This window comes from Hyperolius riggenbachi, chromosome 4, assembly GCF_040937935.1.
Source record: "Hyperolius riggenbachi isolate aHypRig1 chromosome 4, aHypRig1.pri, whole genome shotgun sequence".
NCBI lineage: Eukaryota > Metazoa > Chordata > Amphibia > Anura > Hyperoliidae > Hyperolius > Hyperolius riggenbachi.
Window position 1 is genome coordinate 242,956,440 of NC_090649.1, and position 27,513 is coordinate 242,983,952.

Below are 27,513 nucleotides of genomic sequence, written 5' to 3' on the forward strand. Positions count from 1 at the left end.
CAGCACTGATGAGAATTGTCATATTTTACAAAGTCTCGTTCTACTGATGACCCTTGCTACCATCCCCTCTCAGCCCCCGCTCCATCCCTCCCTCTCCTCCCTACCACCCTCTTTATGGTCCACTCCTGATGGACCAATTGGCTTTATTCATAAAGCCGAACCTGTCCGAGTCACCCTCAAACCTGGTTCTGTCCTTCCACGTATTCCACAATATCCTCTGGGCCAGAAACAAATTAATGGAATACACCCACTCATTTATTCTTTTGTTAAACAGGTAATCTTAAAACCAACTAAATCCCCTGTGAATTGTCCAATTTACCCGGTACCTAAACCTGGCTCACCACCTCGGTACCGCTTTGTCCATGACCTTCGGGCAATAAATAAAATCATCCAAGAGGACACTCCCTTGGTTCCTAACCCCTATACTATTTTGGGAGAAATCCCATCCAATGCATCCTCTTTTTCTGTCCTCGATTTACAAGATGCATGTTTCTGTGTGCCACTCCATCCTGAATCCCAATACCTCTTTGCTTTTTGCTTTGAGGGTCAACAGTGGACCTGGACACGCCTTCCTCAAGGCATGGTTTCCAGTCCTTCAGAATTCAGTGCTGTGATGAAACAGGTGTTGGATCGATGGGATCCTCCACACAGGACAATTACTATCGTTAAATATGCGGATGATTTACTGTTAGCTGCCCCTAATGCAGCTCTTTGTGAAGAAGCTACCCTTTCCTTGTTACACCACTTACACTCCGAGGGTTGCAAGGTTTCACTATCCAAATTACAATTTTGTCAAGAAAAAGTTACCTTTCTAGGTCATTGTATCTCGAAGGGTACTAAACATCTTACCACAGACAGGATTTCTCTTATCCAGAAATGCCCCTACCCACAGAGTGCAAAACAAATCAGAGCATTTCTTGGTCTGGTTGGATACTGCAGACAGTGGATTCCTAATATGTCACAATTGGCTGCCCCTTTCTATCCCTTAACATCTACCACGGGCCGCCTCACCTTAAATGAGGAACAACGTTCCTCTGTTGACAATCTTAAACAGGCTGTCCTCACTGCACCATCTTTGTCTCTGCCGAACTACAGGAAGCCTTTTTACTTATTCTGTCATGAACAACAGGGACAGGCTTCTGGAGTATTAACACAGCTCTATGGCGGATGTCATAAGCCAGTGGGTTACTTCAGCTGTAAACTAGACTCTGTGATCAATGCAACTGCTAACTGTATTCGTGCAGTTGCTGCTACTGCAGCTTTGGTTGACAAGACCGCAGACGTTGTTCTGGGAAACAAACTATTTCTGACGGTACGACATGCTGTTCATGCACTGGTGCATACTTTGACCACCAAACATATCTCTGCGGCTAGGTTAACCAAATATGAAATAGCATTGCTTGTTCCAGCTCATATTACACTTAAACGCTGTAATATTCTGAATCCAGCAACTTTATTGCCTATCACAGGCTCTACCGATGACATCTCAACTGATCATGACTGCTCTGCTTTGGTAGATCAGTTCTATCTCCCTAATTCACAGGTCTCTGATGATCCTTTACCTGATGCAGAGTTAATTCTTTATGTGGATGGCTCTCACCAACAACTACCCCAAGGGGGGTTTGGGGCCGGCTATGCTGTTGTTGATGATCATTCAGTCCTCCACTCAGAGACCTTGGATGCTACTCGCCACTCTGCCCAAAGCGCGGAGTTACTTGCATTGATAAAAGCCTTTGAACTTGCTAAAGACAAAACTGTAAATATCTACACGGATTCCAAATACAGCCACAGGATTCGGATTCCAAATACAGCCACAGGATTTTGACCGATTACGGTTTCCTGTGGCAACACCGTAACTTCTTGACTTCTGGCGGTAAGCCCATTAAACATGCTTCACTTATCAATGAACTCATGGACGATGTTTCCTTGCCTAAACAGGTGGCTGTTATCAAATGCAAGGCTCACTCCAAACTTCGGGATTCTGTGTCTTTGGGCAATGAACGGGCAGATTTAGCTGCTAAATCCGCTGCTCAACGCATACTTTTAGCGCAACAAACTCCTGCTCCTCAGCCGGTGTCTGTTGACCTATCTATTTTATCCTCATTACAGTCTTCCGTCCCTGCCTCTATCCGTTCCAAATGGGCTCGCAAAAATTGCTCCGTTACTGATCATTTATGGAGACATGAGGATGGACGTTTGTGTGCTCCTCCAGCACTTTTTCCCTGTCTTGCTCAGCTCTCCCACTTACCATCTCATGTCTCCAAAGGGGGAATGATTGCACAGGTTGACAAACACTGGTATGCCCCTGGGTTTACTCAATATGCTACTACATACTGTAACAACTGTATGATATGTTGTAAACATAATCCAGGTACTACACAACAGCCCCCACAGAAACATTTGGTAAAGGCTCTCTATCCCTTCCAACGCCTGCGGATAGATTTTATACAGTTGCCCAAATGTGGACCATATGAGTATGTTTTGGTATGTGTAGACATGTTCTCATCTTGGGTTGAAGCATGGCCCCTGGCAAGTGCCACCACTACTAGTGTGGCAAATACATTAATAACAGACATTGTATGTAGATATGGTTTACCAGAAGTTATTGAGTCTGATAGGGGGATTCATTTTACAGGAAGAGTATTAGAAGAGATTCTTACAGCCCTGCAGGTACAGCAACATTTACATGTCCCTTACCACCCAAAGTCATCAGGGAAGGTAGAACGTTTTAATGCTACTTTAAAGAATAAGTTGAATAAGATTTGTGAGCAGACTAAATTAACATAAGTACAAGCTTTACCTCTTGATTTATCATCCATTAGACACACCCCACGGGGACCACAAAAGTTATCCCCTTTCGAGATTCTGTTTGGCAGACCACCTGTCACAGGACTGTTCTTTCCACAAGAACTCCAAGGATGTCATTCCTCACTCACTGACTATGTTATTCAATTACAGAAACAACTGACTAAACTGCATGAGAAAGTTTTCTCTTCCACACCAGATCCGGAAAACCTTGAAGGAACTCACACCCTCCAGCCGGGAGATTGGGTGGTCATAAAAAGGTTTGTTCGAAAACACTTGGAACCGAGGTTTGACGGACCCTTCCAGGTACTTTTGACTACCCCCACATCTGTTAAGCTGGAGGGAAAACCTAACTGGTTACACGCCTCACATTGCAAAAAGGTTGTTGCACCATCAGAGGATTGAACTGAACATTTAAGTGTTTTCCATTCTAGGAGTACTTTGAACTTTGACTTTTGAACTTTGACTTTCACTTGCAATGCCGAACATTTCAAAATCCATACATGCCAAAGGGAAAGAGAATGGTCAGAGGGCCAAAAGGAGGAGGCCACTCTTTGACACGGATCTCATCACAAAGTATGGTTGTTGCATTGCAGTACTGGCTTTATACATCACCTTATGGATTCTGTTACCCAGTCCACATACAGATGTTCATCGAGATCGACGCGCTTGGACTGATAACGAACTGTGGCGCCTTCATAAATATACTGCCAAACATTTGAATGTTACTGATTGTTGGGTGTGTAGCCATATACCTACTGTGTCTAAAGGGGGAGTCCCATTCATAGGGGTACCTCTGCAAAGGGATGAGATGCGAGAGTTATTGCAACAGTTACCTAATTTTAAGAGAGTTCTAGAGAAACGTCATGCTTGGTCTGCTTCTCAGAAGTTAAAAATTGCCGCCAACTTACATAATGCCTCTGTAGTTTTCCAGGTTTGTTCTGCAGTCCCACGGATTGGTGCCCTGGGCCCTGATGGGAAGGTTTGTACCCAGACCAATTGTCCTAAATTGTGTGCTCCCCGTTCATACTATTCCATAGGTTTGGGTACTTCCCTTATTGGCCCTGATGGTTTATTTATGTATGATTTTTACTAATATGAGCCTAGTGAAAGGGTTAGCAGGGATGAAGACAGCAGTCAGGAAAAAGTCCAGACAGATTCTACTTGTGGGTTTATGTTACAGGAGGGTTCCAATTCAAAACCTGTTGATGCGTCTGCCCCTTGTAGAGAAGCCGAGGAATCCTTGATTCCAGAATATTTTCCTGTAGCGAAATGGTTTATTGCCCCTACGTATGCTAACCATGACCCTATAAGCCTTCCCCATTCTCTATACTTCCTGTGTGGGAGGAATGCTTATAACTGGCTCCCTTCCAATTCTATAGGACATTGTACAATTGGTAGAATCATTCCAGCTATTCACGTCAGGGAGAATCTTACAGCTGTGGATCTGCTACCACACTGGGATCTTAAACCTTTGTTTAGATCTAAGCGATCCATATTTAGCGAGTCAGATAAAGCTTGGGCCTGGTTTCCATCTTGGATGGGTGGAGGGATAAATACCATTGATAAGTTGAATGCTTATGCCGAAATTATTGATGGTATTATCAATGAGACAAGGGATGCATTTGCTGACATGTCCTCTGAAATGGCTCAGAAGAGGAAAGTGGTTCTACAGAATCGCTTGGCTGAAGACTTCCTACTAGCATCACAGGGAGGTGTTTGTAAATTAATAGGAAGCGAATGTTGTACTTGGATAACGGATAGTGAAGATGCAATCCAGGAACATCTAGCTAAAATTAACAGCCTACAGAAGGAAGCTAAGGAATTGGAGAATCAGACATTTAACCCATTATCTTGGATGGGTAGTATAGGAACATGGTTAACTTCCTTTTTAAGCTCATTTATCCAACCAATTATTGTATGTATTGTACTCATTGTAGTCTTATATATCTCTGCTAGATTTTGCATGTGTTGTTGTACTCAAATGATTAAGTCTGGTACTGGAGTTTGAGTAAAGTTCTATGTATGAACAAAAGGGGGAACTGATAAGGAAGATTTAGCATCTTGCCTTTCTCCATTTTGTATCTAATCTCCATTTTGTATCAGTGTTCATTACAGTGAACTTTACTCTACTTAGTACTCGGCCAAGGGTGGATATTTTCCTTCGTGGCCCTGTAATCCATCCTTTTTGACATGTCTTTCCTGCCAACATGGACATCCAACTGTTTCCTGGAAATTATGTAACTTGTGTTTATTATTGCTTAATCTCTCTGGACTGGATAAATATCACGGATCTGATGAGACTATAATCATTTGCAGATGTATAAGGCTATATAATCTCTGTGTAAGTTGACTTCATTGGAGTTCTCCAATACTGGCTATACTGACCTGTATTGTATTCTCTGCACCTCTGAAATAAATCTTTTACTCCGATCAATGGACTTTTATTCCATAACACACCTCATCTTCCTGCATGGAAGCATGACATATCTTACTCCTCCTGCTCTGATTCTGGCACCCCACTTAACACTCCGTCGGCAGCCATCACCAAAGTGCCATCATTCCAGTGTTCAGCGGCGTGGAAATTTTTTTGTGTGTCTGCTTCAGAATAGAGCGATGCCATCGGTACTCTCTACCACCGAAAATTGAGCCGTGGGAAGACCAAGACCCATGTAGGGACAACTACCTTACAAAGGCACATGATGAAGAAGCACAAACTGCAATGGGATGACCACCTGAGGAAAAGCAGCACACAAAAGCAAAGCCACACACCACAGTGGAAGATACCAGGCCACAATTATTTCTCAAAAAAGGCGATACTTGTACCGTGATGTTGAAAGGCAAGTAGTGTCATCTCTGGCACACAGCGTTGGGTCGAGGTTCCATCTGACCACGGATGCCTGGTCTGCAAAGCACAGTCAAGCCTGCCCGAAGACTAAGTCAGTCCCCACACACAGCATCTCGGCCTGCACGCCGTGTGACTGCCTACTCCAAGACTTAATCTGTCCCCACACAGCATCTCTGCCTGCTGCCGCTTTACTACCTTCTCCACCACCACCAACAGGGTCCAGGACTCCAGGTGGATTCCTGAATTTTTAAGGCCGCTGCTAGCATTGGCCGCTATAATAATTTTTCTGGTGCGTGTACATGCCTGCCTAATTTTTCTGGCTGCACTGCGGCTGCAACAACAAAACAAAAGGCATGTACATGTGTCAATTCTCCTTCGTGATCGTTACCTGGCCGCGATGAAGGTACTTGCCTATCACAATGAAGCAATGACTTATATGAGTGCGTTGGGAGGCACACCCATGAAAATAAGGTCGTTGCTTCATTGTGGACAGACCAAATTCGATCAGATGGATAGTCACTGTTGTTCTGTCATTGAGCCCGACCATACGGGTTGGAAAGCCACCATCGCTTGCACTCTCGGCAACATGCACACCAGCATGGCCATCTGTTTGCGGTGTGTTACACAGTGACTTTGGACCGTCAGTGTGAAGCAGTACACTACTTACACTACCTGATCCATGTCTAAACACGCAAGAAGTTTTCAAGCACTTTAGACCTCCAATTTAGGAATGCAATGTGATTTCTGCCTTTTAGGAAATATAACCCTGCTGTGCGTCAAATCCATAATTTTCCCCGTGACTTTTGGCATGTATCCCCCTCCAGGTGTTAGACCCCTTGAAACATCTTTTCCATCACTTTTGTGGCCAGAATTAGTGTTTGTAGTTTTGAAAGTTCGCCTGCCCATTATTATTATTATTATTTAGTATTTATATAGCGCCGACATATTACGCAGCGCTGTACAGTGTATATATATATATTGTCTTGTCACTAACTGTCCCTCAAAGGAGCTCACAATCTAATCCCTACAATTGCCATATGTCTATATTATGTAGTGTAAGTACTGTAGTCTAGGGCCAATTTTAGGGGGAGCCAATTAACTTATCCGTATGTTTTTGGAATGTGGGAGGAAACCGGAGTGCCCGGAGGAAACCCACACAGACACTGAGAGAACATACAAACTCTTTGCAGATAGTGCACTGGCTGGGATTCGAACCAGGGACCCAGCGCTGCAAGGCGAGAGAGCTAACCACTACGCCACCGTGCTGCCCATTGTAGTCTATTGCGGTTAACGATGATTCGCCAGTTCGCAAGCTTTTTTGCAAGTTCGCGTTCCCAGTACGTGAACTAAAATACGTGGGTTCACGACATCTCTAATTGTAGGGTGGTCATACAGGCACGTTGAGGCCATACACACTACTGAGCCTCATTTTATCTTGTTTTAAGGACATTACATCAAAAATGGATCAACCTGTAATGTTTTTTTCCACTTTAATTTTGTGTGACCCCCAAATCCAAACCTCCATGGGTTAATAAACTTGATTTCAATTGATCATTTTTGTGTGATTTTGTTGTCAGCACATTCAACTATGTGAAAGACGAAGTATCTAATAGGAATATTTCATTCATTCATGCAGATCTAGTATGTCTTATTTTTGTGTTTCCTTTATTTTTTTGAGCAGTGTATTTGTGCCCTTAATTAGTTTACCAGACTTTCCTGCTTCATTCAGAGGATACCTGTTGAAATCCTTCTGGCTTTACAATTCTGTAATTTATGAGCTCTGAAAAATAAAATGGCGTATGCTTTTTTAGCTCCTTTAAATAAGCCAGCTTTTATGATCTGACAAATGGTAGTTGATCTAGGCTCACCTAGAAGGTTGATTCATTTGAGTCCTCTAGTGATCGCTAGAGTGCCTTGCAAGGGATAATGAGCTGGTACCCTTAGTAGACACCAGACAATTTGCTTCTGAATGCAAACAGAGAAGGAGGTCGAAGCACTGTATATGCAAAGCGAATACCCAGATGTCTGTTCACTGTTGATTAAAGGTATTCTGCTTTGCATATACAGTGCCTCCACCTCCTCCTTTGTTTGTATGAATTGTCTACCTTCTGAGAGCATGTTATGATATGGAGTACAGGATCCAGTGCAGCCAGTGATTATTCAGCCGGGATCTAGTGTCAGTCTTCTTCTAATTTTTGTTGACTTTGCTTTTGAATATTGGCAAATATTGGCAAATCATATTCATCAAGATTGCTGCCATCAAGAACAGGGGAGGTGTAAGACTCTCTGGACAGTGGAAAATTCACAGTGGACAAGCAGAAGTCAGGTCAGACAGTCAAGCAATACCATGGACAAGGTGAGGTCTGGGCAGGCAGTGTTCACACAGTGTGGGGGACAAGCTGAGGTTAGTAGACCAGAATGCAATCAACGGCTATTTAGGATGACTAGGATTTACTGGAACTAAAGGTGCCCACTAATGATACAATTTTTTTCCCAATCTTACGATTTATATGTAATATGGAGGACTACCAAAAATGTCCATTTGAAATGTATCAAAATACGTTTAGCCTTCCACTACATAGATTTGGTAAGACTGCACCAAAAAAGCTTGTTTCATTAATGGGCACCATTAGGCAAAAATAATACATACTAATGCTGTACAGAGGTCAAAGGTTTGTACAGTCACCAGATTCAATAACATTTCTGGGGTTGGCAGCCCACTTTAACCACTTGCCGACCGCCCACAGCCGATGGGCGGCGAAAGGACCGCAATGTGCCCAAGGGCATTGCGTCCTTTCGGCATGCCGGGGGAGCGATCGCGTCACTGGTGACGCGCGCTTCCCCCGGCAACTGGCTCCGCCCACCCACGACGACAACCCGCCTGCCGTTCGTAAGCGCCGGCTGGTTGTTAACCTCACGATCGCCGCATACAAAGTGTATAATACACTTTGTAATGTATACAAAGTGTATTATACCGGCTGCCTCCTGCCCTGGTGGTCCCAGTGTCCGAGGGACCACCAGGGCAGACTGCAGCCACCCTAGTCTGCACCAAACACACTGATCCTGCCCCCCCCCTTCCCTCTGATCACCCACAGTACCCCTCAGACCCCCCCTGCCCACCCCCCAGACCACTGTTTGCACCCAACCACTCCCCTAATCACCAATCACTCACTCCCTGTCACTATCTGTTAACGCTATTTTTTTAAATTCCCTAAACTGCCCCCTGGGGACTCCTGATCACCCCCCCACCCCTCAGATTCTCCCCAGACCCCCCCTGACTCCCCCACCCCCTGTGTACTGTATGCATCTATCCCCCCTGATCACCTGTCAATCACCCGTCAATCACCCCCTGTAACTGCCACCCATCAATCAGCCCCTAACCTGCCCCTTGCAGGCAATCTGATCACCCACCCACACCATCATATCACCCGCAAACCCGCCCTCAGATCACCTCCCAAGTGCATTGTTTACATCTGTTCTCTCTTTTAAACACCCACTAATTACCCATCAATCACCCCCTATCACCACCTGTCACTGTTACCCATCAGATTAGACCCTAATCTGCCCCTTGCGGGCACCCAATCAACCGCCCACACGCTCAGATTGCCTTCAGACCCCCCTTATCAATTCACCAGTGCATTATTTACATCTGTTCTTCCCTGTAATAACCCACTGATCACCTGTCAATCACCCAAAAATCACCCCCTGTCACTGCCACCCATCAATCAGCCCCTAACCTGCCCCTTGCGAGCAATCTGATCACCCACCCACACCATCAGATCGCCCGCAAACTCGCCGTCAAATCACCTCCCAAGTGCATTGTTTACATCTGTTCTCTCCTCTAAACACCCACTAATTACCCATCAATCATCCCCTGTCACCACCTGTCACTGCTACCCATCAGATCAGACCCCTATCTGCCCCTAGGGGACCCAATCACCTGCCCACACCCTCAGAACGCCCTCAGACCCTAGCCCTGATCACCTTGCCAGTGCATTGCTTGCATCTATTCCCCCCCTCTAATCACACCTTGAGACACCCATCAATCACCTCCTGCCACCACCTGTCACCCCCTAGCACATCAGATCAGGCCCTAATTTGCCCCGTGTGGGTTTCTGATCACTCGGCCAAACCCTCAGATCCCCCTCAGACCCCCTTCCGATCACCTCCCCAGTGCATTGATTGCATCTATTTTCCCCTCTAACCACCCCCTGAGACACCCATCAATCACCTCCTGTCACCCCCCTAGCACTCCTATCCATTAGATCAGGCCCAATACAACCTGTCATCTAAGAGGCCACCCTGCTTATGACTGGTTCCACAAAATTTGCCCCCTCATAGGCCACCTGTCATCAAAATTTGCAAATGCTTATACCCCTGAACAGTCATTTTGAGGCATTTGGTTTCCAGACTACTCCTCACGGTTTTGGGCCCCTAAAATGCCAGGGCAGTATAGGAACCCCACAAGTGACCCCATTTTAGAAAAAAAAAGACACCTCAAGGTATTCCGTTAGGTGTATGACGAGTTCATAGAAGATTTTATTTTTTGTCAAAAGTTAGCGGAAATTGATTTTAAGTGTTTTTTTCACAAAGTGTCATTTTCCATTAACTTGTGACAAAAAATAAAATCTTCTATGAACTCACCATACACCTAACGGAATACCTTGGGGTGTTTTCTTTCTAAAATGGGGTCACTTGTGGGGTTCCTATACTGCCCTGGCATTTTAGGGGCCCTAAACGTGAGGAGTAGTCTGGAAAGCAAATGCTTCTAAATGACCCGTGAATAGGACGTTGGGCCCCTTAGCGCAGTTAGGGTGCAAAAAAGTGTCACACATGTCATATCGCCGTCTTAGGAGAAGTAGTATAATGTGTTTTGTGGTGTATTTTTACACATACCCATGCTGGGTGGGAGAAATATCTCTGTAAATGACAATTTTTTGATTTTTTTTTTTTTACACACAATTGTCCATTTACAGAGATCTTTTTCCCACCTAGCATGGGCATGTGTAAAAATACACCCCAAAACACATTATACTACTTCTCCTGAGTACGGCGATACCACGTGTGACACTAGGTGCGCTAAGGGGCCCAACGTCCATTTCACAGGTCATTTTGAGGCATTTGCTTTCCAACCTACTCCTCACGTTTAGGGCCCCTAAAATGTCAGGGCAGTGTAGGAACCCCACAAGTGACCCCATTTTAGAAAGAAGAATAAAGAAGACACCCCAAGGTATTCCGTTAGTAGTATGGTGAGTTCATAGAAGTTTTTATTTTTTTTTTGTCACAAGTTAGTGGAAAATGACACTTTGTGAAAAAAAAAAATCAATTTCTGCTAACTTGTGACAAAAAATAAAATCTTCTATAAATTCACCATTTTACTAATGGAATACCTTGGGGTGTCTTCTTTCTAAAAGGGGGTCACTTGTGGGGTTCCTATACTGCCCTGGCATTTTAGGGGCCCTAAACCGTGAGGAGTAGTCTAGAAACCAAATGCCTCAAAATGACCTGTGAAATCCTAAAGGTACTCATAGGATGTTGGGCCCCTTAGCGCAGTTAGGGTGCAAAAAGTGTCACACATGTCATATCGCCGTACTCAGGAGAAGTAGTATAATGTGTTTTGTGGTGTATTTTTACACATACCCATGCTGGGTGGGAGAAATCTATCTGTAAATAGACAATTGTGTGTAAAAAAAAATCAAAAAATTGTCATTTACAGAGATATTTCTCCCACCCAGCATGGGTATATGTAAAAATACACCACAAAACACATTATACTACTTCTCCTGAGTACAGCGGTACCACATGTGTGGCACTTTTTTGCACCCTAACTGCGCTAAAGAGCCCAAAGTCCAATGAGTACCTTTAGGATTTCACAGGTCATTTTGAGAAATTTGGTTTCAAGACTACTCCTCACGGTTTAGGGCCCCTAAAATGCCAGGGCAGTATAGGAACCCCACAAGTGACCCCATTTTAGAAAGATACCCCAAGGTATTCCGTTAGGGGTATGGTGAGTTCATAGAAGATTTTATATTTTGCCACATGTTAGCGGAAATTGATTTTTATTTTATTTTTTTCACAAAGTGTCAATTTCCGCTAACTTGTGACAAAAAAAAAAATCTTCTATGAACTCACCATACTCCTAACAGAATACCTTGTGGTGTTGTCTTTCTAAAATGGGGTCACTTGTGGGGTTCCTAAACTGCCCTGGCATTTTAGGGGCCCTAAACCGTGAGGCATAGTCTTTACCGGTCTGTGTCATCTGGTGGGCCCTGCCAGGTCCTTGGTCGCATGCACGGGCGCAGAAGGGGCCGACATGTTTTTTTTTTTCACGGAGTCACGCTGTTCGGCGTGACGCGTACTAAGTTATGTGCATGCACGTTCGCGCCTGATCGGGTCTATGCGAAGGTTAGTACGCATGCGCGACCTCATGCTGACTGGGTCACGCATGCGCGCCTTCACGCGGACGTTTGTACGCATGCACAGTGTCCGGTAATTGGCGCCAAGCGGCCTATTTAAACCTGCCCTGCCAGCACACCAGTGCTGTCTGTTCATACAGCTTGCCAGCAGTTGTTCCTGTTACTCTGCGAGCTATTCCTCTGATTACCTGTTACCTGACCTCGGCCTGTTCCTGACTACGTTTGATCTCCGCCTGCCTCGACCCTTTGCCTGTTTATCGCTCATGAAAGTACTCTGCCTGCCTCGACCCTAGCTTGTCTTCTCGTTACAACTGAACTCTGCTAGCCCTGACCTCGGAACTGTCTCGACCTCGCTACTGCCTGCTGATCCTGTACCTCGCTTTCTCCACATTGCAGTGTTGCTGTTCTCTGAATCACTGTTGGGACTACCTGGAGTGCAACCTAGTGGGTACTAGGCAGTGAAGTCCTTTTGGCCCCAGTGGGCCTCAGGGTGAAGACCCGTGGTCACTTAGACCCTGTGCTCTGGGTGGTCCTCGCCTCAGTGGTAAAGTTAAGTTTTCCCTGTGAAGCATAACACACACTGTATTATACCAGTCACTACATACCTTTCACTGAATCTGTGTGACTGCACACTGTATTTTACCAGTCAGTGCATACCATTCACTGCATCTGTGACTGCACACTGTATTAGTCCAGTCAATGCATACTTTTCACTGCACCCTGCGACTGCACACTGTATTAGTCCAGTCAGCGCATACCTTTCACTTCATCTGTGTGACTGCACACTATATTATACCAGTCAGTGCATACCTTTCACTGCATCTGTGTGACTGCACACTGTATTAGTCCAGTCAGTGCATACCTTTCACTGCATTTTTGTGACTGCACACTGTATTAGTCCAGTCAGTGCATACCTTTCACTTCATCCCCCCCAATATGGAAAAAATAACAAGCAGAGCCAGAGGCAGGCCACCCGGCAAGTCTGTTCGAGGTCATGGTGTCATGATTTTGTGTGGCCCTTGACCAAAGTACAGTGTTCAGGAGGCTTTGACTATTTAACACAGAACACCTCATCTTCCTCAGCTTCCGCACGGAACTGTGACATATCTTCCTCCTCCTGCACTACCTGCTGATACATGTATACACACACAAGATGTTTTCGAGCACTTTATGCCTCCAATTTAGGAATGTAATGTGATTTCTTCCCTTTAGGGATTATAACCCTGCGCTGCGTCAAATTCCTAATTTTCCCTGGGAGTTTTGGTGTGTATCCCACTCCGCCATGCCCACATCCAGGTGTTAGACCTCTTGAAACATCTTTTCCATCACTTTTGTGGCCAGAAACAGTGTTTGTAGTTTTTCAAGTTCGCCTGCCCATTGAAGTCTATTGCAGTTTGCCGAGTTCGTCGTTTTTGTGAACTTTTGCGAAAGTTCGCGTTAGCGGTTAATGAACCTAAAAACTGAGGTTCGGGCCATCTCTTATTACACGCTGCTGCAGATCTCCAAACCACGAGCCTGTCCAGGAAAAAGTGCAGACTCTCAACCACAGTCATAAGATCACAGCTGGAAAAGCACTTATGGTCAGACACATTGCTCAGTAAGTATTGTGAGACACATTAATAAAGAAACCACACATTGTGGTATGGCGTGCTGAAAACCACTTTTGGCTGATTTTTTTTGAAATTGGGCATGTAGGAAAAAAAATGGAGAAAAACCTATTTTTACATTTATGTTTCATATAACAACAAGAAACATCAAATAAAACAAACCAAAAAACCCTTCTATATATCATCGCAGATAAGCCAACTTTCGTATAACAATTTTTAGGCTTATATTGGGGTCGGCTTATCTGTGGGTGATATAATCTTTGTGAGGCACCCCTATGCATAGCATGTATTGAGGGGATACTGAGAGATCATAGCTACCTGTCCTCACTCCTCTTCTGGCCCACTCGTCTCCCCAGAAGCTTTGTACTCATTGCTAGAGCTCCAGGCTCACTGCACTTACTTGACACTACAACTGGATCTTTAGCGGTGAGTTGCAAGGCTATAGGTTACTCACCCCTTAAGCTCCAGTCTCCCTGTGATGGCAGTGAGCCTGGAGCTCTAGCGGCAAGTAGACATGGATGGATAAATATCACGAAAGTACGTTTGCGGACCATGAGCAAAGTTTTCCATGAAAGTTTGTGAACTGAACGTTTGGTGGCCAGCAATAAAGCTATGGAGTTGAGAGAATGACCCAATGAAAGCAAGTGTCTTAGGACAGGAAGTAACAGTTGTTACAGTCTGCTTAGTGCTTGGTGCTCACCCCTTTCTCCCTGAACTGACAGCAAGGTAAGTATGTACTATTCATTTGTAAGTACATCAAGGGCTTGATTCACAAAGCGGTGCTAACTGTTAGCACGCCTGTGAAAACCCTCTTAGCACGTCTAAACAAGCTGTTCGCGCATAAAACTTTACGCGCACAAAACTTTATGCGCATAAAACTTTACGCGCGTACTGCACAGAGCGCAGGGCGCACCGCGCGAAGTGCCCATTAAAGCCTATGGGACTTAGCGCGCGTAAAACTTTGCGCGTGTAGAACTTTACGCGCGCAAAGTTAGCGCGCGATCTGATTGAGAAATCTGGTGCTAACCTACTTAGCACCCTGGTTAGCGCGTCTAAAGACTTTAGACGTGCTAAGTAGGTTAGCACCGCTTTGTGAATCAAGCCCCATGTGTTTATTTTAAATCATTTACTTAGTTCAGGTTTCCTTTAAGAGCAGCAGGTGATGACTAGTACTGTGCCAAGTATTTGTATAGGCCAATATATTCTGATGCACTTAATATGCGTCCGATTATATATTTGCACTAACAATATTGTTTTTTTCCTGGTTAGTAGATATTTTTCTCTTAAAATATAGTTTCTATACTCTGCACAGAACAAATGTGAATATATTAGTCTACGCAGTGCAAGTTTTCAAAGCTGTCACTACAGGAGGCAGATTGAGAAAAGATATATGTACATTAAATCAATAAAGTAAGCAGAATCTCTGCAGTGTCTATTATTCTCACTCCACAGTTTGCAACTGGCCTGAATTACTTTGCCAGAGTAACTGTACTTTTTTTTTTTTTAAACCAATATACTTCTTCGGTTTGTGTATTTATATCAGCTTTGTACAGTTGCAGAAAAAGAATGTCAATAATAAATTAAGTATAATGTTCTCATCCTAAACTTTAGAAGCTAAAAATTCGATCAGCTTAAGGGCTAGTTCACACTGAGTGATTTTTCAGCGCTTTGCTGATCGCCGACGATCAGCAAAGCGCTGCTATTAGTGTATCCCTATGGATACATTCACACAACAGCGTTTGGGGTTTTGATCAGTCGCAAACGCGCTGCATGCAATGTTTCAGGGGCGACTGCGCAGTGATTCTCGTTCTATTGAACGGGAAACGCAAGCACAAATCGTGAGATTTTGCCCGCAAATCGCGATCGCTGACCGTGAATCGGCCTTAAAAGTTTCAATGGGTCATTTTATGCCTGGAACCAATTAAAAATGTATCTGAAGAGAATAATCTAATTTAAAAAATATATTTCAAGATATTTGTAAACATATGACATGATGATCAAATGAAAATACATTTGATCATGCAAGCCATATTGTGTTTTTAAGGAAATTGTGGACTTAAATAGGAACAAAATTAAACTTCATCCCAGACATTTGCTGATACCCTTTTTACCACAAGAAATCTTTATATTTTCATTAATGGATTATCAGTGACGTCTGTGTGGCTGATATTGAGGTGAAATCCCTCCCACAGTATGATGTCATTGTCACAGCCATGACAATTTCTTGATCACGGTGGATCAAACATCATGAACAAATTACATGGTGAGTATCAATCATTTCTTGAGCTATCGTATATGTTTTAACTTCTCACTTTTCAATGTCTTCATTTATTTTTTCCAATACTACTATCTTTTGGTAAAATTCCTCTATAGGTGCTTGTCTTTTTTCAGAATGGAAATTACATAATTATTGGATTATATATTGGTTTCATTATATGACTTGCAACATATCAATCTGATAACATTATGGTATACATACTTTGTTGATCCCCAGTTTCCATTCAAGGTCTTCAGAAGCATTCAGCGGTAAAGGACTTCCTAGTTGCAGGCAGAAGGGCTGGATCGAATTGGACAGGACAGGACTAGCAGACCTGGTCTGGTGAGAGAGGACTGGTCAGGGCAGAATGGAACTGGCAGAACTGGACAGGTGGGACAGGACTGGGCAAGTGTATGTATCTCTCACCTTCTCCTCTCTCTTCTTTTTTGGGTGGGAAAGAGGCTACTGCAGCCATTAAAAAACTCCTCTCTCTGGTCAATAGAAGGGGCATAGCTAATGGCAAGTAGAGATGGCCTGAACCTCCGATTTTTGGTTCGCGAACCTATGGCGAAAGTTCGGTTCGCGCAAACTTTCGCGAACCGCAATAGACTTCAGTGGGGAGGCAAATTTGGAAAACTAGAAAAATTTATGCTGGCCGCAAAAGTGATGGAAAAGATGTTTCAAGGGGTCTAACACCTGGAGAGGGGCATGGAAGAGTGGGATAGACGCCAAAAGTCCCGAGGAAAATCTGGATTTGACGCAAAGCAGCGTTTTAAGAGCCAAAATCACATTCAATGCTAAATTGCAGGCCTAAAGTGCTTATAACATCTTGCATGTGTATTCATCAATCAGGGAGTGTAATTAGAGTTCTGCTTCACACTGACACACCAAACTCGCTGTGTAACGCATCGCAAACAGCTGTTTGTGTAGTGACGGCCATCCTGGACTGGTGCGCACCATGGCGGTTTTTAAGCCCATATAGTCGCCGGGCTGAGGTAGCTGAATGACAGAACAGTGACTGTCCAGCTAATCAAATTTGGTCTGTCCACAATGAAGCAATGACCTTATTATCTTGGGTGTGCCACCCCTCCCCCCGAGACACTCCTATAGCCAGCGGTCATTGCTTCATTGTGATACGCAAGCCTCTTTACCGTGGCAAGGTAATGATGACGAAGGGGAATTGACACATGTACATGCCTTTTGTTTTGTTGTTGCAGCCGCAGTGCAACCAGAAAAATTAAGCAGGCATGTACATGCGGTTACCGAGCGGAGCGGACCACCTCTTTAGGCCTTACCCGGGAGGCACGGGGGAGAGCCCGTTACTAACTCTAAACGCCTGTACCCAATTCACGTTTGTGAGTATGTTTTAAAAATAAATTGTTATATTTTATACGGAATTACGCTATGGTCCACTTTATTCCTCTGTGAGGTATCTTGAAGTTCAGTATCCTCTTTGAGGAGTGCGGAGGTCTAACCAGAAGTGGAGACACCTAACTATATTGGAGACCCCAACACCCTTATCCTGACAACGAACAGAGGGCTTCATCAATTTCCACCTGGATGATTGCTGAGACGCTAATGACCAATCTAACAGTGGTCCACCTAGGAGGGTGAGAGCGGTCCCAAAGGGGGCTTTTTCTATCTCCTAATCATCAATACTGTGGAGCGCTATCTACATAAAGAGACATGTACATGTACTGCTAGCAGCGGCCTTAAAAATTCAGGAATCCACCGGGAGTCCTGGACCCTTTTGGTGGTGGCAGAGAAGGCAGTCAAGCGGCCTGCAGGCAGAGATGCTGTGTGCGAAGCGACTTAGTCTTGGGGCAGGCAGTCACACGACGTGCAGGCAGAGATGCTGTGTGTGGGGACTGACTTAGTCTTCGGGCAGGCCTGATCGTGCTTTGCAGACCACATGGTCAGGTGCTCCCTTGACCCAACGCTGTGTGCCAGAGATGACCCCACTTGCCATTCAACATCACGGTACAATTTGGGTATCACCTTTTTTGAGAAATAATTGCATATCTTCCACTGCGGTGTGTGGATCTGCTTTTGTGTGCTGCTTTCCCTCAGGTGGTCATCCCATTGCAGTTTGTGCTTTGTAATCATGTGCCTTCGTAAGGTAGTTGTCCCTACGCGGGTCTTGGTCTTTCCACGGCTCAATTTTCAGTGGCAGAGAGTACAGATGGCATTGCTCTCATCTGAGGCAGACACACAAAAAATGTCCACACCGCTGAGCACTGGGATGATGGCACTTTGGTGGTGGCGGCCGACTGAGTGTTAAGTGGGGTGCCAGAATCAGAGCAGGAGGTTGGAAGATATGTCACACTTCCGTGCAGAAGCTGAGAAAGATGAGGTGTTCTGTGTTAAATAGTCAACGACGTCCTGACAATATTGGGGGTTGATGGCACGTGCCTTATTCTGAACACTGTACTTTGGTTGCAGGCCACACGAAATCACGACAGCGCGACCTCGAACAGACCTGCCAGATGGCCTGCCTCTGCCTTTTGTTTTGTCCATATTGGGGGGGATGAAGTGAAAGGTATGCACTGATTTGACTAATACAATGTGCAGTCGGTCACACAGGTGCATTTAACAGGTATGCACGGAGTGGTATATCACACTGCGTGCACGTAGGTAGGTGGGTGCACTGAAGTGAACAATAGGTAGTAGGTATATGCAGTGATGAGTATTACATGTGCACCTGTCACACACAGACAGGTACCGGATATGCACAGTGACACTGCGAGTGCTCACGTAGATAGGTGGGTGCACTGAAGTGAACACAACAGGTAGTAGGTATATGCAGTGATGGGTATTACATGTGCACCTGTCACACACAGACAGGCACAGTGACACTGACTGGTGAAGGTGGGAGGAGCCTATCGCCGCATCACGCTACCACGCTGACCCTGCTGCCTGAAGCCGACCCAGCTAGCTGGCATAACACTGACACTTGTTGATTGCCTGCCGTCAGTCACAGGCAAGGACGTGACTGACCTTAGCTAAGGTGTCCCTATGGCGAATGGACACTTGTGAGGCCATAAGATGCGCACGTACACCGAGTGTACCCGAATATCAGCTAAGTAGCAGAGGGAGGAACAAGGAGTATGTGCCCACTGCTGGAGACAGAACATGCTGAATAGGACACCCGGAGGTGAAAGTGCACACAGTCTGATGCCGGAGAACGCTTTACGAGTGGGCTAAACGCAAGTACTCTGAATTGTTGCTTGATAAATGGAGGGATGATGCTTTGGGCAATGACAAGGCCCCCCCTGCACAGTTTATAAGTGTGGAACTGTGTTAGTATAAAGCCGGCCAACGAATTTTGCTGCAGTTCCTTTCAACTACAGAGGACTCATCCCCATTAGGGGGAGGCAGCTGCTGTATGTATGGCTGTATGCTGATGTGTGACAGCTAGGCAGACTGGGCTTGCATGCATGGAGCATAAGAGTCCTTTTGACAGACTCCATGCACACAAGCCTAGAGTGATTATCTGGTGTATGCGGGATGGCTCCTTGGTTTTAATTTTTACTGGGTTCTGCGCAGAAACAGTTTTTAAATACTATCTGTGTTTTGGTTCCTTAAAGGTGTACACCTGTGATTTGGTGGAGATTGTGCAATAAAGATTTATATTGAACTAGTATAATATGGTGTTTATGGCCAATTTATGCTGCTCCTTCTATTTTGTATATGATACTGGCTGCACCAGTTCACGGTTCAAATGAGTGATAAAAAGCAATTGCACGATAACTCTGTGGCTCCCTGGCAATTCCCTTCTTATATACAGTGACACTAACTGACAGGGCTGTATATAATGCAAGTGGGCCACAAAAAAAAAGAGATCACAAGAACAAGATTAGCTCTCAAAAGAGCTGTTGAGGGGTGCTTTTTTTAGCAATAACAATCAGCCAGGAGCAAGCTAACAAGCCTACAAGAGCCTAACTAAGCTTTCCCTATGAGAGTCTGCAGCAGCTATCCCTTCACTAATTACTGCAGGCACACGAGTGAGTCCACTGCCTGACGCTATCTGCCTTTTATAAGGGGGGTGGGGCTCCAGGAGGGAGTGTAGCCTAATTGGCTACAATGTGCCTACTGACTGTGATGTAGAGGGTCAAAGTTGACCCTCATGATGCACTATGGGGGCGAACCGAACTTCCGAAAAAGTTCCCGGTTCGCCGCGATCACGAACCACGGAAGTTCGCTGGGAACCATCTCTAATGGCAAGGTGATGTTACCTCATTACATACTGTATCGGTGTTTATATGATGCATATAGGAGGTTGTGGGAAGGCTTATTGGGCAGCCTGTCACTCAACTTTCCTCCTGTTTTTCTTGCGGAGGTCCCAAAGGGGGCTTTTTCTATCTCCTAATCATCAATACTGTGGAGCGCTATCTACATAAAGAGACATGTACATGTACTGCTAGCAGCGGCCTTAAAAATTCAGGAATCCACCGGGAGTCCTGGACCCTTTTGGTGGTGGCAGAGAAGGCAGTCAAGCGGCCTGCAGGCAGAGATGCTGTGTGCGAAGCGACTTAGTCTTGGGGCAGGCAGTCACACGACGTGCAGGCAGAGATGCTGTGTGTGGGGACTGACTTATTCTTCGGGCAGGCCTGACCGTGCTTTGCAGACCACATGGTCAGGTGCTCCCTTGACCCAACGCTGTGTGCCAGAGATGACCCCACTTGCCATTCAACATCACGGTACAATTTGGGTATCACCTTTTTTGAGAAATAATTGCATATCTTCCACTGCGGTGTGTGGATCTGCTTTTGTGTGCTGCTTTCCCTCAGGTGGTCATCCCATTGCAGTTTGTGCTTTGTAATCATGTGCCTTCGTAAGGTAGTTGTCCCTACGCGGGTCTTGGTCTTTCCACGGCTCAATTTTCAGTGGCAGAGAGTACAGATGGCATTGCTCTCATCTGAGGCAGACACACAAAAAATGTCCACACCGCTGAGCACTGGGATGATGGCACTTTGGTGGTGGCGGCCGACTGAGTGTTAAGTGGGGTGCCAGAATCAGAGCAGGAGGTTGGAAGATATGTCACACTTCCGTGCAGAAGCTGAGAAAGATGAGGTGTTCTGTGTTAAATAGTCAACGACGTCCTGACAATATTGGGGGTTGATGGCACGTGCCTTATTCTGAACACTGTACTTTGGTTGCAGGCCACACGAAATCACGACAGCGCGACCTCGAACAGACCTGTCAGATGGCCTGCCTCTGCCTTTTGTTTTGTCCATATTGGGGGGGATGAAGTGAAAGGTATGCACTGATTTGACTAATACAATGTGCAGTCGGTCACACAGGTGCATTTAACAGGTATGCACGGAGTGGTATATCACACTGCGTGCACGTAGGTAGGTGGGTGCACTGAAGTGAACAATAGGTAGTAGGTATATGCAGTGATGAGTATTACATGTGCACCTGTCACACACAGACAGGTACCGGATATGCACAGTGACACTGCGAGTGCTCACGTAGATAGGTGGGTGCACTGAAGTGAACACAACAGGTAGTAGGTATATGCAGTGATGGGTATTACATGTGCACCTGTCACACACAGACAGGCACAGTGACACTGACTGGTGAAGGTGGGAGGAGCCTATCGCCGCATCACACTACCACGCTGACCCTGCTGCCTGAAGCCGACCCAGCTAGCTGGCATAACACTGACACTTGTTGATTGCCTGCCGTCAGTCACAGGCAAGGACGTGACTGACCTTAGCTAAGGTGTCCCTATGGCGAATGGACACTTGTGAGGCCATAAGATGCGCACGTACACCGAGTGTACCCGAATATCAGCTAAGTAGCAGAGGGAGGAACAAGGAGTATGTGCCCACTGCTGGAGACAGAACATGCTGAATAGGACACCCGGAGGTGAAAGTGCACACAGTCTGATGCCGGAGAACGCTTTACGAGTGGGCTAAACGCAAGTACTCTGAATTGTTGCTTGATAAATGGAGGGATGATGCTTTGGGCAATGACAAGGCCCCCCCTGCACAGTTTATAAGTGTGGAACTGTGTTAGTATAAAGCCGGCCAACGAATTTTGCTGCAGTTCCTTTCAACTACAGAGGACTCATCCCCATTAGGGGGAGGCAGCTGCTGTATGTATGGCTGTATGCTGATGTGTGACAGCTAGGCAGACTGGGCTTGCGTGCATGGAGCATAAGAGTCCTTTTGACAGACTCCATGCACACAAGCCTAGAGTGATTATCTGGTGTATGCGGGATGGCTCCTTGGTTTTAATTTTTACTGGGTTCTGCGCAGAAACAGTTTTTAAATACTATCTGTGTTTTGGTTCCTTAAAGGTGTACACCTGTGATTTGGTGGAGATTGTGCAATAAAGATTTATATTGAACTAGTATAATATGGTGTTTATGGCCAATTTATGTTGCTCCTTCTATTTTGTATATGATACTGGCTGCACCAGTTCACGGTTCAAATGAGTGATAAAAAGCAATTGCGCAATAACTCTGTGGCTCCCTGGCAATTCCCTTCTTATATACAGTGACACTGACTGACAGGGCTGTATATAATGCAAGTGGGCCACAAAAAAAAAAGAGATCACAAGAACAAGATTAGCTCTCAAAAGAGCTGTTGAGGGGTGCTTTTTTATAGCAATAACAATCAGCCAGGAGCAAGCTAACAAGCCTACAAGAGCCTAACTAAGCTTTCCCTATGAGAGTCTGCAGCAGCTATCCCTTCACTAATTACTGCAGGCACACGAGTGAGTCCACTGCCTGACGCTATCTGCCTTTTATAAGGGGGGTGGGGCTCCAGGAGGGAGTGTAGCCTAATTGGCTACAATGTGCCTACTGACTGTGATGTAGAGGGTCAAAGTTGACCCTCATGATGCACTATGGGGGCGAACCGAACTTCCGAAAAAGTTCCCATCTCTAATGGCAAGGTGATGTTACCTCATTACATACTGTATCGGTGTTTATATGATGCATATAGGAGGTTGTGGGAAGGCTTATTGGGCAGCCTGTCACTCAACTTTCCTCCTGTTTTTCTTTATGTGAGAAAGGTGTTTCTCCTTGACTGCACATTTCATGTAAATGATATTCCGCTTCAAATGGGACCAATTGTCAGAATAACTTCCTGACAATTGATATTGGTCCAAGTTTAAGCTTCATAACATTTAAATAGAATTTGAATGCATGAATAAATTTACATCTCCTAGATCATCCCTAGTGGCCACATACTGTTTAAGCCTGTTTGTATGAGTGACTGAACAAAACTGTTCAATGAACATTCTTTGACTGGCTTCATAGAGGATAACCAATAAGGCCAATGCTGAGGTCCATACACACATCCAATTTTTATTTGAAGATGACTGGCCAATCTTACCACTGCCATGTAGTATGACGGCCAACAGATTTTGAATACTTAAATTGAATACACGTAAGATATATCTTTGAAAAGTGAAAGATCAAAGATAAATCTGCAAATGATATTTGTAAAAAATATTCACAAAAGACCTAAAAAAAAGCCACACGAAAAAGATATTTATCGCTTAACCCATTCAGGTTCCGTCGTTTTCACTTGAGAAATGTTCACCTCCCATTCATTAGCCTATAACTTTATCACTACTTATCACAATGAACTGATCTATATCTTGTTTTTTCCGCCACCAATTAGGCTTTCTTTGGGGGGTACATTTTGCTAAGAGCCACTTTACTGTAAATGCATTTTAACAGGAAGAATAAGAAAAAAACGGAAAAAAACATTATTTCTCAGTTTTCAGCCATTATAGTTTTAAAATAATACATGCCTCCATAATTAAAACTCACGTATTGTATTTGCCCATATGTCCCGGTTATTACACCGTTAAAATTATGTCCCTATCACAATGTATGGCGACAATATTTTATTTGGAAATAAAGGTGCATTTTTTCCGTTTTGCATCTATCACTATTTACAAGTTTAAAATAAAAAAAATATAGAAATATTTCATCTTTACATTGATATTTAAAAAGTTTAGACCCTTAGGTAAATATTTACATGTTGTTGTTTTTTATTGTAATGTTTTTGTTTTTTTATATTAAACATTTTATTTGGGTATTTTGGGGAGGGTGGGATGTAAAGTATAGTTTTATAATGTAATTGTGTGTTATGTTTAATTTTTTTTTAATTTTAGTTGTAGTTTTACTTTTTGGCCACAAGATGGCGGCCATGAGTTTGTTTACATGATGTCACTCTAAGCGTAACACACGCTTAGAGTGACTCATCGGGGAGGGAACGGCCAGAAAAGGCGCAGCTTCCGAGAGAAGCTGTCGCTTTTTCAGCGGGGGAGAGGAATCAGTGATCGGGCACCATAGCCCGATACATTGATTCCGTGGCTACCGAATCCGCGGCCGGGAGTGCGCGTGCACGCGCGCGATCGGCCGCGGGAGCACGCGGTAGGGCGCATGGTTCCTGGACGTAGTTTCTACGTCCTGGAACCAAAATAGGTTAATATTTCAGATCCATCCAAGTGAATCTGTCCATTAAAAAAGGTGTATATCAGATCTTCAGATATTATAGACTATGAAAGCATTTTTTAGGAACTGATCTTTTGCATGTGTACAGCATCTTTAGAAAGATCAGTGTTTCAAACCAAACCAATGTGAAAGATAAATTCTTCAGTTTGCAATGATATTTATCTGATGGGTGTACTCAGCTTAAGAGAAGACCGTGCAGGAAAGCTCTCATACTACATGGAGGTGGAAAATTTGGCCTTGGATCTTTCATTTTCCAAAAACTTTATCTCATGTGTGTACCCAGTTTTAGATAAAGGACAATTACAAGCACTTTTTATTCTGTGTCATCTGATCTGCAGGTATGTAACATGGAATTTTCTCTTTCCTGTCATCTACTTTCACTACATTACATTGTTTTTCCTTGTGACATGTTTGACATTTTCTCTGTTAATGAAATAATTTGTTCTAATTATCCCAGCATGACCACAGTACTTACAATTAAGGTCACCATTTCTCCTATTTAATGTGTAGGCCCTGTAAACAACTGTATACTGTGGGATGGCATTGTATTTCTGTAGTGGCCGGAACCTCCCCTTTAATGAAATACATTTATGAGCAATTAATTATTCAAGGATGTAATTAAAATTGTATTGTCATGCAGTAATAATTTTTCTTAAGCATCCTGCGTTCAAGTGGAAGTTTATTGTTCTAAATGAAAAGAGCCCAACCACACTAATAGAGGTAGTAAGTGCTAATAATATAATACAATTCATTGTTTATGTGTTCAGGACTATAACCTCTATAATATGAATTCAATATTTAGAATTGACTTGATATTTAGCATTGTCTTGTAAAAAATATTATATATGTCATACAGTCTTGGATTTAAACTCACATTGTTAATGAATGCTAGCCTAATAGACCTTAAAGAGGAGCTTAAGCCAGGGATAAAAAAAAATCAGTTTTACTCACCTGGGGCTTCTACCAGCCCCCTGCAGCTGTCCCATGCCTTCGCAGTCACTCACGGATCCTCCTGTCCCCGGTGCCAGCTAGCTTTGTTTTCTCCGACAGGCTTACTGTGCCTTCACAGGTGAAAATAAGCTAACTGGCAGCAGAGGACCGGAGGATCTGTGAGTGACTGCAAGGGTACGGGACAGCTGCAGGGGGCTGGTAGAAGCCCCAGGTGAGTAAAACTGATATTTTTTTTTTTATCCCTAGCTTAAGTATCCCTTTAAAGTAAACTTTTCTAAACCTTCCAAATTAAAACCTTAACTACTTCCTTACTACAGGTTATTTTCCCTTAAAGAGAACCTGAGGTGTGTTTAAAGAATGTTATCTGCATACAAAGGCTGGATCTGCCTATACAGCCCAGCCTCTGTTGCTATCCCAAACCCCACTAAGGTCCCCCTGCACTCTGCAATCCCTCATAAATCACAGTCGTGCTGTGAGGCTGTGTTTACATCTGTAGTGTCAGTCTCAGCTGCTCCCCCGCCTCCTGCATAGCTCCGGTCCCTGCCCCCGTCCAATTAGCAGGGAGGGAAGAGATGCAGGCGGGGACTGGAGTTCTGCAGGAGGCGGGGAGAGCAGCAGTATGACTCTATAGAGATAAACACAGCCAGCTCTGACAAGCTGTTTGTCAGCAGCATGGCTGTGATTTATGAGGGATTGCAGAGTGCAGGGGGACCTTAGGGGGGTTTGGGATAGCAACAGAGGCTGAGCTGTATACTCAGATCCAGCCTCTGTATGCAGATAATATTCTTCAAACCCACCTCGGGTTCTCTTTAAAGTGTACCTGAAGGAGGTGCAAGGGGGGCAGAAGGAACACAGAGGCCTGTTTCTTGGTCCATGACATGCCTCTGTGTCCCCTATGCACCGTTTTCTGGCCCTCCCTCCCCGGGTGCCATGCTGTCACCCCTGAAATTGCCAACATGCAGCTTGCTCTCCCTTGCAGGGGAGGCATTTCTGCAAAACACCCACTGGGGGTGTTCCTAACACTCCTTTCCCAGCTCAATGAGCAGCTCTGCCGCTTCCCTGCACTCTGCTCTGTGATGAGACACACAGAGCAGGGCTTGCAGCGTCATGACCCCAGGAGACGCAAAGTGAAACTAAAGGATTTCTGGCCACAGGAGCGTTGGAGAGCAGCAGTAATTGAGGCTACCGGATCAGGTGACATTTTTTTTATAACAAAAATGCCCACCTGGTGTTCTCTTTAAAAACTAAAGCAATATTCACATTTCACTCCTCCTATAGTCCTATGCCATTAACTTTATCGCTGCTTATGACACCTAAATGATCTATATATTGTTTTTTGCAGGACAAATTAGGCTATCTTTGGGTGGTATTTTTTGCTAGGAATGATTTTATTTCCTATGCATTTAAAGGAATAAGGACCAAAATTGAAAAAAGTAATTCTCAGGCTTCAGCCATCATAGTTTGAAAATAAAATGTGTTAGTGCAGATAAAACTCATACATTTTATTTTCCCTAGTTATTACTAAGATTACATTATGGCCCTAGTACAACCAATGTATGGTAACAATATTTCCTTTGGAAATAAAGGTGTATATTTTCAGTTTTGTGTTTGTTTATATTATTTCAATAATTACATGCCTTTATTTGCACACAAAAAAAACAAAACCAGTAATATTATAGATAATGTGGTTATAGGCGCTCCTCCGATTAACTAGATGGTTTCACAAACAATGGAGCAAACAGGTATGGGTCGCCGCACAGTGGGATGGGAACTGCCTCCCTAAATAAATGATATGCAGTCTGTGCAGGCGCTCAACATAAATGATAAAAGTCCACAGTCCCAGACCAGTCTGTATTCAAATGGACCCAGACGGTATCATAAGTTCACAGAAATGTATCCACCAAGTACTCTCACCAGATCAGTTGGCTGACTCAATGACAAATCAGCAGACACAGCTTATACATATACTCCAGTAATCTCCCACTGTTATTGGCATCTGTAGGTTCAAACACAATATGCGGACATAGCGTAATACTGCCGTAGATCACAGGATTAAAAGTGACTGTATAATTCACCCTGTGTCAGGTGATCAAATTTGTGTTCCCACCACCGGCACTGTAATAGTTAACTGCTCACCAGATTCCAAT

The 27,513-nt window shown here is 44.4% G+C and overlaps 1 protein-coding gene across 5 annotated transcripts in view; it reads left to right on the forward strand.

Moving 5' to 3' along the window:
• Window positions 1-27,513, forward strand: part of MEI4 (meiotic double-stranded break formation protein 4) — a 622,672-nt gene that overhangs the window by 308,269 nt on the left and 286,890 nt on the right. Inside the window, exon 6 of one of the 5 annotated variants that reach the window (XM_068281518.1) lies at window positions 16,171-16,220. The exons of the other annotated variants lie outside the window; for them this stretch is intronic. The gene's annotated coding sequence lies outside the window, so the exon portion shown is untranslated. Of the gene's footprint in view, window positions 1-16,170; window positions 16,221-27,513 lie in introns of those variants that run through there. 5 annotated transcript variants of the gene reach the window in all.